At 47.8% G+C, this 10,040-nt stretch overlaps 1 protein-coding gene across 7 annotated transcripts in view; it reads left to right on the top strand.

The window, feature by feature from the left end:
* The first annotated feature begins 237 nt into the window (after positions 1-237).
* The window catches only part of NCOA6 (nuclear receptor coactivator 6), a 90,165-nt gene continuing 80,362 nt past the window's right edge, over positions 238-10,040 (top strand). For 6 of the 7 annotated variants that reach the window (XM_055139168.1, XM_055139172.1, XM_055139171.1 and 3 more), the window contains exon 1: positions 238-416. The gene's annotated coding sequence lies outside the window, so the exon portion shown is untranslated. Of the gene's footprint in view, positions 417-5,091; positions 5,156-10,040 lie in introns of all 7 variants that reach the window. The other variant, XM_055139169.1, reaches the window with a different exon arrangement.

Below are 10,040 nucleotides of genomic sequence, written 5' to 3'. Positions count from 1 at the left end.
GGGATCCTGCAGCGCCAGGGGCCTCCAAGCTAGGGATGCCGGGGATCCAGAAGGCAAAAACGCACACAACCAGCCAACACCGAGCGCTCCGCGCCCAAGGGAGCGGGCGCGCGCGCCGCTCCGCGCTCCCGGGGACGCCCGGTCACGTGAGCGAGACCCCGCCCCCGGCCCCTCCCCCTCCCGCGCTCCCTCCCTCCCTCTTTCCCTCCCCCTCCCTCCCCGGCCCGGTCCGGCCCATCCCCCTCCCCACCGGCTCCCTGAGGCCCTGCCGGGTCGGGCTGCGGGCGGCCGGGCGCCGACGGCCAGACAGACAGGCGCACGCGAGGGCGGACCGACGGGCACACGGAGGGCCGCGGGCACGCACGGCCCGGGCCGGTGCTCCGGGGCCCGCCCGGGAGGGCCGGGGCCGAGCTCAGGTGAGGTGACGGCGACGCCGGCCCGTAAGGGGTGGGCCCGCCCGGCGTCGGCGGTCCCGGCCGGGCCGGCTCGGAGGGGGGGGGAAAGGAGGCGCCGCCCGGGTCCGGCGCGGGAAAATGGCGCCGAGCGACCGTAGAGACGGCCCCAGTGCCGGCCCGGCCCGGAGCCGCCCCGCCCGCCCGCCGCGCTCGTGTCCCCGTCGCCATGTTGGGGAGCGGGCCCGGGGCCTGCGGGCGGGGGCGCGGGCGGGAGCGGGGTCGGGCCGGGCTCGGGGACTGCGCGAAGCCCCCGCTCCGGGGCGCCGAGGGAAGTGCGGGGCGGCGCTCCAGGCAGGGTGACCCGAGGGGGCCGAACGTGGGGTCGCGCCCGGGGTCGTGCAGAAGGGTAGGGGCACTGGGTCCAAACTGACCCCCAGGTGGTCGTCCGTGGGCACCGGGCCGGGGGTGGGGTGGGGTCGGGGGGGGGTGGCCAGAATCTAGTGCCCGGGTTCGCTTCTGGACGGTGCTCGGGGATCCCAGCGCGGGGAGGACCCGGAGGGGCGTGGGGGGACCCGGGCTCCGGCTGTCAGGGCTGGGACAGTTCTTTGAAGGGGGGAGGGAGCCAGGGAGGGGGTGGGCGAGAAATGCGGGCTCTGGGGAGGCGGACGCGAGTGCAGAGCGGGGCAGTCCTGGGAGTCTGGAAACTGAATTGCGAGTCCCCGTAACTCCCAAAGGACCGAGGACTTGGGTGCCCTCAGGAGCCTCGCTCACTTTGCGGGGGAGAGCAACTGAAAAAACAAATAAGTCAATAAGTCAGTACCAAGGCAGGCTTTCTTGGGGAAGAAAGGAAAAGGGGGTCTGAGGTGTGGGCGCAGGAGCTGGCCAGCAAAGGCTGCGGAGAGTGGAGCTGGCAGGCGGGCAGAGAAAGCCTCCCATCCAGTTGGAGGGTTCTCGTGTGTCTTTAAAAGGAGGGACCCGGCTGTTTGTGGGCGGTGACCCAAGGTGTCTACCCAGGAAGGGGACTGCCCGAAGTTTGACGAGCTGGGTCACCTGGGAGGTCATCAGAAAGGCATGATTTGAAACCCCGAAGAAAGGAGGAGTGCATGTAAAAACTGCAAGGGCCTTAAGAGATCAGTGACGATTTCAGATCTTGTGATTTTTTTTTTTTTTCAGCCGAGCCATAGGTAAAGTTGACTTCTCAGGAGCTTACGAATTAGTTGCATGAGGAATACCGGTCTGCTGTTTCCTCCTTTAACGCACCCGCCTTAGAGGAATTTGCTCCCAGGGGAAAAAGGTGTTAAGAAGTCGAACATGGCAGCATATATCAAAGAACTATGACTTTTTAATTTTGCTTTTTTAACCTGTTTGTCACTACAAAACCTCGGGCGACACACAAAAAAAGTTTAGATGACCATAAATTTGACTTTTGAGGTGCTGATCTGAGGCCATGGCCCATGGTGCTCAGGACTTCTCCTGGCTCTGCCATCCTGAAGGGCCCAGGGGACTGACTATGGGATACCTGGGACCACAGGGGTTGTAAGGCAAGCACCTTCGCTACTGTACTATCTCTTCAGCCCCACAGTTGATATTTTTTTTTAACCTACCTTCAGTTGTGCAAAGAGATTTTCTTTTCAGGACCCGTTTTAACCCTATCTTTCTAGAGTTTTAAGAGCAGGGTCTTCCCTTGTAGGTGTTTACTGTATAGCAAAGAGATACAAAAAGCTTAAAAAGGTAATAGTGAACAGCCTTCAGCCTGAGGATCTGAATAAAATCACATTTTGATTTCAAGTTTAATCATGATAGTAGTGTTCAAAGTTCACATGGACTATGGGAGAGTTCTGAGGGGAACTGTGTCAGTCAGTTATGATACAGTGTTCCAAGGTTCTCATATAACCAAAAAGGACTTTCAGGAAAAAAGTGGTAAAGACATTCATGACAAAAACGTAGTAGAACCACTTGTACGTGTACCTAGCACTACTCACTTTTTCTGGCTGTTTCTAGTATAGCTTGGCCTAACCTTGTCTGTGACTTGGATTCCTTTAGGATCTAGGTAAGCTTATGAATCCTCTCAGAATAACTGTTTTTCATTTTATTCATTCATTTTGGGGTGCTAGGGGACCATGATATGCTAGGAACCTCACCTGGTGCACCCACATAGAAAGCATGTGCTTCAACCCTTTGATCCTTTTTTCTATCCCCTAACATTTTTTGGGGGGAGGGTCACACCCAGCGATTCACAGGGGTTACTCCTGGCTTTGCACTCAGGAATTACTCCTGGCGGTGCTCAGGGGACCACATGGGATGCTGGGGATCGAGGTCAGCCATGTGCAAGGCAGACGCCCTGCCCGCTGTACTACTGCTCCAGCCCAAGCCCCTGAAATATTTTTAATTGCATAATACAGTTACCAAAATGCACAAATTGTGATACACACTAGTGCATACTTTTCACTAGAATATTAAGAAATTCATATTCAGATTTTCTATTTTTACTATATTTTATGAACCTCTCTTAATACTTGCTGTTCACGTTTACAAAATGCTTAATAGAGCTCTTTTTTCTTGGGGGTGGGGGGTGAGAGGGAGACAACAAATCCTATCTATTGATGGGTCTGGTATTTATAATTTTATTTAAGATGTTTCCCTTTCCCTCCTTCCCTCTTCCTTTTGTGGTTGCTGTGAGGGGTAGGATGGGGGGGGGGGTTGGACACAGGACAGGAGGTAGTGCTCATTGAGGGTCACATCACGATGAAGTTTGCTTGCATTCCTGTGGTTGCTCTACCTGCACATACAGGACAGGGTCTGTACTTCCTGGCTTTGGTGCTCACTTATCTTTCTTTTTATCGGTTATTCTCATCTGGGGTTCCATTCCTTTTTGTGGTGCTTATATATACTTGGCTGTAGAGCAGCCAGAATTGCGGTGCTGGGGATTGCACACAGTAGAGCTGCCAGAATCCAGCTCAGTTTGTGTGAGACACTGGGGATTTGATCTGTGACCATATACTTGCAGGGCTAATATTCTGGGCCTGGGCCTGATAATTATAATACTGTAAGATGTGTGCAAGAATTGTAGTAGGATAAAGATATCTATGATGGTTTTTTGTGACAGTGACAATCCTGCTTTCTTAAAATGGTTTGTGGCTTACATTTTTTTGGGGAAAGTGGTGACTATTAGAGGTTGATCAAAGTAAAGAAGTAATTTTTTCTCATTAAAATTCATGGACGCCTCCTTCTGCCAACCCCCAAATTCTATGCATGGACTTATATCTGTGAGATTCAGATTAAGGAACCCTGTTTCTACAACTAAGTGTCTTTCATTCAGCGGATACTTGCTGTAGGTTAAGATATTCACTGTACATCAAGCATTATGATAGGATCTTTTCTCTTTGGATGTTCAGTTCTATGAGAGATGGGTCACATAAATAGATAGTATAGGATGGTAAATGTCAATGGGGAGTCATCAAAGATTATAAGGACCTGGGTAGGCTTGTCTTTGTCCTAGAATAAGGAAAGGAAATTTTTGTGAAGAGTTACATTTGAGATGTGTCCTGAAAGGTAGAGCATTTTGCCAGATGGAGAATTGGAAAGAAAAACTCTAGGTAAAGGAATATGTTTGGGGGGAGTGTAACTAAATGCGGTTGGAGCATAGCATGTATATATGAAACAATAGAGATGAGACCAGAAAGTTTGTTTGGAACATGGTTATAGGGGATTTTACTATGGATGGGGCTGGAGCGATAGCACAGCAGGTAGGACATTTGCCTTGCACGCGGCCGACCCGGGTTTGATTACTTTGTCCCTCTCGGAGAGCCCGGCAAGCTATAGGGAGTAGCCTGTCCGCACGGCAAAGCCTGGCAAGCTACCCGTGGTGTATTCGATATGCCAAAAACAGTAACAACAAGTCTCACAATGGAGTTGTTACTGGTGCCTGCTCAAGCAAATCGATGAACAACGGGACGGGACGACAGTGCTGCAGTGCTACTCTGGATGAATCCATAGCTGATAATGAGGCAAGGTTTTTGAGGTGTAGAGAGTAGTATGATGAGGTTTTCTTTTCTTTATTTTTGTGGGAGGAGAGGCACATATGTATATACTCAGGTTCTACACTCAGGAATCCCTCTGGACTGTGCTGTGGGGACCGTATGTATTGCCAGGGACTGAACCAAGGTGGGCTGTGTGCAAGGCAAATGCTTTGCCCATTGTACTGTTTGGTCGGGAGATTTTCTTTGAAGAGATTAATGAATATTCTGTCTACTGGAGAGCAGGGAACAAGTAAGGAGTTCTTGAAATCAGGTAGACCTGTGAGTGATAAGCAGAGTTAGAATTGTCAGGTGTTTGATCCTCAGTGGAAACAAACTCTGAGATACGGTCAATGGACTTAGAATTTGAGGTTGCCCGAGAGGGCTGGAGGGATTTTTGAGATAATGGTTGATGGTATCTTGGCACTCTGGTAGGCACTGTATTGGAATTCTGCAAGTATAAAATAATATCGGTACTGGGGCCAGAGAGAGAAAGCACTATGAGTAGGCATTTGCTGTGTACCCAGTTGACGTGCGTTAAAGCCCTTCCAGAAGTGACCTCTGAGTCCGGAGCCAGGAGTTAGCTGTGAACACTGCAAGGTGTGGCCCCCCCCCAAAATCATCATCATAATATTATTATTGTTACTGTAAAAAATAATCATTTTTTTGTTTTGTTTTAGGGGCTACAGCTGGTGGGGTTTAGAGACCATGTACTACCAAGGAGTAAACTGGGATCAGCCTCATGTAAGGCAAGCACTTTAACCCCTATTCTACCTCTCCAGCCTCAGTAAATAAATTTGGTGCTAGATGTTGGTGATTGACACTGATTGGCAAGAAAGAATTAAAATTTTCTTTTGTATTTGATTTTTGGCTCACACCTGGCTGTACTCAGGGCTACTCCTGGCAGGCTCTGAGGACCATATGTGGTGCTGAGGATTGAATTCAGGTTGACCATGTACAAGGCAAGTGCCCTGACTACTGTACTATAGCTTTAGCTTGAGAATTAATTTCTAAATTTTATTTCTGGGTTTTGGGGCTACACCTGGCAGTGCTCAGGATTAACTCCTGGTGTAGTGCTCAGGGATCACTCCTGACCATCCTTGGGGGACCATATGGATTGCCAGAAATTGAACAGGGTCAACTGTACGCAAGGCAAGTGATTTCCCTCTTTACTTACCTCTGTATCCCTGAGTTAATTTTTTAGACTCTTAGTTCAGGATGGTGGCTGTCTAGGTTTTTTAAATGGTGGAAGGAAAATGAGATTTGTAGATAATAAGGGACAGGCTATTACTTTTTTTTTTTTTGAGGGGCAGTTGGCATATTGATTGAACCCAGAGTTTTACATATGGAAGACAGACACTCTGCAACTAAGCAATATCTCTAACACAGAGGTGTGAGGTGTTTTTTTGTTTTGTTTTGTTTTGTTTTTTGTAATCTCTGTGTGATCTTATTGAAAATTTCTGGTGGTTTTGGTTATTTGTTTTGTTGTTGTTTTGGATTTGGGGCCACACCTGTGTTCTCAGGGACTATTGTTGGCTTGGGGCTTGCTCCTGGCAGCATGGGGACTGTGAAGTGCCAGGGAAATAACGTGGCGCTACTGCATGCAAAATAATGAGACTTCAAGCCTTCTCTCCAGCACTGGGATTTGTTTGACTTTTGGGCCACACACCTCAGTGGAGGCGGGGGTGCTTCCTATGTTGCTCAGGGCCTGCTCCCAGCGGTGCTCAGTGCCCTGGCCTACCACATGTAAAACATGTGCCTTTTGAGCTACCCCCCCTAATAGTTTTGAATTTTAATAAAGTCAGATTTGTTGATGTTTATTTTACTGCCTAAGATTGAAGTTATTTTTTTCTTTCTTTCTTTTTCTTTCTTTCTTTTTTTTTTTTTTGTGGGCATTGAGGACTCTGATGCTTGGGGGACCATGCAGTGCTGAGGATTGAACCTGAGACTCTTGTGTGCAAAACATTCACTTCTCTGAGCCACCTTCCCAGACCATGACATTCTATTTTAGTTGGGGGCCATACCTTGGTTGTGCTCAGGGGCTGTTCCCAGCTCTATGCTTGGGGGTTGCTCCCAGCTGTGCTTTGAGGACCATGTGGTGCTGGAGAACAAACCAGGGTTGGATGCCTGCAAGTCCTTACCTGTACTAACTCTCAGGTTAGAGATTTTTTGTATTAGCATCTTGCGTTTCTTCTTCTATTGGCCTTTGATGCTTAGATCTCAAATCCTTGTGGAAATAACCTTTGTGTGTGGTGGAGGTTGAGTCTAGTTCTTGTTTTCCTGTGTATAACTAGTTACCCCAGGTCCACGTTGGGTTTTTTTGGGGGGAGGGGTTGCTTTTTGGGTCATACCCTGCGATACACAGGGCTTACTCCTGGCTCTGCCCTTAAGAATTACTCCTGGTGGTTCTTGAGGGACCATATGGGATACTGGGGATCGAACCTGGGTTGGCCATGTGCAAGGCAAACGCCATACCCACAGTACTATCACTCTAGCCCCAAGTTCCATCTATTGAATGACACTTGTTTTCACATTTTAAGGCCGTAATTTCAGCTCTGCTACTTGTTAATTGACCTTCAGAATGTTACTCAACCTCTTCATGCATCAGTTTCCTTGGTTTTAAAGTAAAGATTGTAGTTTCTATCTAATAGGGTTGATCTGAGGAAAAAATAATTTAATTCCTGTATAAAGGAGTTTGGCACCTAGAAAATGCTCAATAGTGTTAGTTTTTATTTAGCACTATTGTTCATTTTAAATTTCCAACATTAGGTAGACAGAGTAGAGATTCTTCTCTCATCAACACAGTTGTAGAATTAATTTTAGTTTCAGGTAAAAAAGAATGAGAGTTAGGTTGAGTGTTGGTGGATGTGCTTCCATATTTTTGCTTAGTTTTATCGCTGGGGTAGAATTTCTCTTACACCATCACTTCTTTTATAGGGGACTTCTGTAGCAAAGGATATAAACCAGAGCCTATGGTTGGATTTGACATGAAAACGTATTTTATTTGACTTACACAATATTATTAATGATTTAAAATGTTACACTTATTTCTTACCTTCAAACAGAATATTTGTCGATATTGAATCCATATTCTCTCAGTAACAATAAAAGCTAGAGCTTTTAGTGGTGTGTGTTTTCCTATTTCTCTGCAGTCCTCTGTATTTTCTTGCTTTACTCATTTACTTTTTTTTTTTTTTGCTGGGGGTTGGGAGCAACACCTGGTGATGCTGGGGAGCTACTGCCACCTGGAGATTAAGGGAAGGGAAAAAACACATTTTAGGTTTTGCCTCCCACAAAACCATTTCTGGCCCTCCTGACCTATGTCAGCATGTCAGGGAGATGGCTCATTGGATGACTGTGGCTGTACACTTGCTTGGTGGTGATGCTTGCAGAGCTGGTTGTGGTAGTGCTCACACACTTAACTGGCACTCACCATGGATCACTTGCCTTTATTTAGGCCCTTGCGCAGAAACTTGCTGGGGTGTCTCACTCACTTGTGCTTATGCTTATTGTGGTCATAGTGCTTGCTAGGGTTGCACACTTGGCTGTGCTACTTGCACATCTTTAGCTGTGGTCCTTCCTGGGAGTTACATTTGAGTTGCCATATTCACATTGCACTTGACTGTGGTGTGCCAGAGATTAAGAACTCTATTGTGGGACTGGGTAGGGCGGTGCCTTGCACGTGGCTGACCTGGGTTCGATTCCTCCGCCCCTCTTGGAGAGCCCAGCAAGCTACCGAGAGTATCTCACCCCTACGGCAGAACCTGGCAAGCTCCCTGTGGCATATTCGATATGCCAAAAACAGTAACAACAAGTCTTACAATGGAGATATTACTGGTGCCCGATGGAGCAAATCAATGAGCAGCGGGATGACAGTGATACAGTGATTGTGGGACTGGAGAGATAGTGCAGTGGGTAGGGCACTTGTCTTGCATATGGTGGACCTGGGTTTGTTTTCCAACACTTTGTGGTACTCCAAGCCCAACAGGAGTGACTCCTGAGTGCAGAGCCAGGAGTAAGCCCTGAGCACTGCTGGGTGTGACCCAAACCCCATTTAAAAAAAAAAAAGAACAAAATACAACTTTGCTGTGAAGCTGGGAGTGTAACTCAGTGGTAGAGTGCTTGTCTTGCTTATGTGAAATCCTGGGTTTGATCATGAAGCTGCAAAAACAAAACAAACTAAAAAGCAGAACAAAACAAAACTCCCTAAAACAAAACCCTCTGTTGTGGTGCTGAGGGTTCTAGACAGCAGAACTCTCCTGACCTTGCTTAGTGCATGTGGGTGGAGCTGGGGATTGAACTCATGTCTCCTCATTGCAAGGCAGGCGCTTTGCCACTGAGCCATTCCGTGGGCCCTTAAAATCAGATGGCATTATACTTGGTCATAATAAATAAAATGTAAATTGAACAATGAGATGAACTTCATTTAGGTGTCTTCCCACATGCACGCACACTCTAAGCACTGTGATTTACAAAGTTGTTCATGAAAATTTGTTACAGGCATTCAATATTCTAGTACCAATCCCACCATCACTGTGACAGTCCCTCCACCATTGTCCCCATTTTCCCAAACAACCCTCAATCTGCCCCTGTAGCAGGCCCTACAATAATTTATTTTATATTGCTTATTATCACTGAGCGGCTAATGAAATTATCAAAAAATACTTCTGGGGGCTGGAGTAATAGCACAGCGGGTAGGCATTTGCCTTGCACGCGGCCGACCCGGGTTCGATTCCCAGCATCCCATATGGTCCCCGAGCACCACCAGGAATAATTCCTGAGTTCATGAGCCAGGAGTAACCCCTATGTATTGCTAGGTGTGACCCAAAAAAGTAATTAAAAAAAAAAAGAAAAAGAAAGAAAGAAAAACTTCTGTAAAAGAAAATTAGTGAAAATTGTTGTATCTCACCATGGGGACATTAAGTTCTGGTCTGAGGGTTTGCTAAACTGTTGTTGCTAGTGGAGCCTGTGTCTTAATGTTTTTGCTGATGGAATTTAGTTGGCTTCTACGTTACAGTTCCATCCAATCTAGTACTGGGAAATTAGTATTGTAGAGTTTGGAGATGTCACTCCAGAAACTCCAGAATATTTAACTGGGTAGTGAACTTACTTGGTGGTGGTGGTGGACTGTGGGTGTGACTGCCACCCTAACTCCAAGGCCTGGAGTTTTCAGTCAAAACACTTGGTGTACCTGAAATCTTCAGCAGTTTGAGATCTCTGTAGAGCCCAGTTGTGAGGCACTGGAGTCTCCCATAGGCATGACGGCAGCTTGTTGGGGTGTGAGTGCGGCTGCTGGAGCTTCAGTGGGACAAGGACTTGGCCCACCCCACTCTTGAGGGAGCTCGAGTTCTCGGCCAGGAGCCAGTGTGTCTGAGAAATTTTTGTGGAAGTCTCTGGTTCAGATACTTAGGTGTCTGCTGTGTTGGGTGCTACATTAAGAATGAACACGTTAGTATTAGAAAACTCACTGTTGGGGCTGGAGCAATGGCATAACGGGTAGGGCATTTGCCTTGTACACGGCCGACCCGGGTTCAATTCCTAGCATCCCATATGGTCCCCCGAGCACTGCCAGGAGTAACTCCTGAGTGCATGAGCCAGGAGTAACATCTGTGCATCACTAGGTGTGACC

This window comes from Sorex araneus, chromosome 5, assembly GCF_027595985.1.
Source record: "Sorex araneus isolate mSorAra2 chromosome 5, mSorAra2.pri, whole genome shotgun sequence".
NCBI classification, from domain to species: domain Eukaryota; kingdom Metazoa; phylum Chordata; class Mammalia; order Eulipotyphla; family Soricidae; genus Sorex; species Sorex araneus.
Note: the sequence above shows the minus strand (reverse complement) of the source record. Positions and strands in the feature narration are given on the sequence as shown.